This window comes from Stegodyphus dumicola, chromosome 3, assembly GCF_044657685.1.
Source record: "Stegodyphus dumicola isolate Sdum_Otavi_A_Nest chromosome 3, ASM4465768v1".
In the NCBI taxonomy this organism is placed as follows: Eukaryota; Metazoa; Arthropoda; class Arachnida; order Araneae; family Eresidae; genus Stegodyphus; species Stegodyphus dumicola.
The window spans coordinates 65,589,769-65,591,645 of NC_140770.1; the positions used below are offsets into that span (position 1 = coordinate 65,589,769).

At 35.7% G+C, this 1,877-nt stretch overlaps 1 non-coding gene across 1 annotated transcript; it reads left to right on the plus strand.

Annotated features, from left to right (window-relative positions):
- The first annotated feature begins 263 nt into the window (after window positions 1–263).
- TRNAA-AGC (transfer RNA alanine (anticodon AGC)) lies at window positions 264–336 on the plus strand. The gene has a single exon. It is a non-coding gene; the product is annotated as a tRNA-Ala (tRNA).
- Window positions 337–1,877: the final 1,541 nt, after the last annotated feature.

The following is a 1,877-nucleotide window of genomic DNA, read 5'->3' on the forward strand; positions in this document are numbered from 1 at the left end:
CGTTCTTAGCATGTTTTCGTGGTGTTCTGGTCAGCACGCTCGAAGCGTATTCGAGAGGTCCGTCGTTCGAGTCCGGGGAGGAGCATTGCTCATTTTTCACATCTTCTGCTTCAAAATAGCCTAATGTCTCTACAGTGGCGCCCGAACTAAAAGGTGGTGGATGATGATTCTTCACCACCACGATTTGGCGATTAGGTCCCCTAATCCCCAGTCGCCCTTTAAAAGATGGAGTATATAAGGTATTTCTCCCGCCTTCTCAGCGTGCCTTCGTGGTGTAGTGGTCAGCACGCTCGACAAGCATTCGAGAGGTCCGTGGTTCGAGTCTTGGCGAGGGCACTGCTCATTTTTCATCTCTCCTGCTTTCAAAAAATCTCCTAATGTGTCTACAACCTCTTACATAAAAGTTTTCCCTACATATACAAAGGCAATTTTGTGTTTAATTTAAGTATTTTGAATTACCTTTCTATATACATTCCCTTTACTTCTTTAAATCTTTTGATATACTTAAAGCATTTCTGTACGTTTTCGCGTAGCCTGGGCATTGATTCTAGTATGCTTCTCTAACTTTCTTTTTTAATTTATTAAAACTGTTTTCTTTAAGATTTTACGTTAGGTAACTGAAAGTAATGCTAATGCTCCCATACTTCAGGAGTGAGGGCAAAGTTAACAAAAGTTGCATTTTTTCTTGAGATCAGACGGTAACTGCATTGTACTAAAAAGAAAAAGGTGTCCGTTACTAGCCCAGACTTTTAACGCCTAACATCTTTTGAGAGACCAAGAAAGAGACGCAAAACAAAGAGCGAATGTAAACGAACTGTTTATGTTACAAATGTTCTTCTTTAACTATTAATAAATGGGAATATATGTAATTACTTCTTAATCATCGGAGAGTTATCGTCCTAATTTTAACCAATTTATACATAAACACAAATTTAAGATTCAACAAGTATATTTGCTTAAGTTGTAACCCGTCACTTCAGGCGGGTTACAACTTAACCAAGAAAATGTGAATAATATGTAGTTTACAACATCCTTTTGACATATCAATAGAGAGGACTGCTGGCATAGCCTGGGTTTTGCATTCGAACCTAGAAACCATGTGAATATTTGTAAGCGTATGTTATCTTTATGGTATTCAGCTTCTCAAACTATTATTATTATTAACTATTAAACTCTTAAACTATTATTCAGCCTCTCAAAAGCCTCCATTTCTCTCAAAAATTTGGCAGTAAGCAACAGAAAAGAGGGCTAGGAGATACATATATCCGTCCTTTAGTGTATATCTCGATCGAAATTGAAGTTTAGTCGACAAATTAGGCAAAAGTCAAACTTTCATCTATAAAGCGCACAAGAACCTGTCTATAAAGTATCCAACGAAAGACGTTTTCTATATCTCTTAATTATGATAAATTCATTCATCTGACTGAGATCCTCTAAGATCAGAAGCCTAAAAAACAAAAACAGGTATTTTTACTTTTTGGCAGTAACTTACAATTCTTAGGCGACCTATCGTGAAAATTCTAATTATTAAAAACTAAGCTCCTTTCAATTAAAAAATTGTTTTTCTTCTTTCTAATCACTACAAAGCTGCACTTACCATACCCAGGGGCAACCGACACGAAATCACTGTATTGTCTTATTCATAACAGCCTGTGGAAAATTAAATCGACATTTCATTTTACTGTTTTTTACTTTTTGTACCTTTGTAACATGTATGAGTATGTCTATGACGTTGAATTACCATAAAAATATCATTTTCATCATATTTACAAGTTATAAATCTATTTATAAATTGAATGCTTTCTTAGTTGGTTGGATCATATATAGGCGCATCTTTAATCCAAAGAAAAGTGTGCTCATGCGGAGATCCACGTACT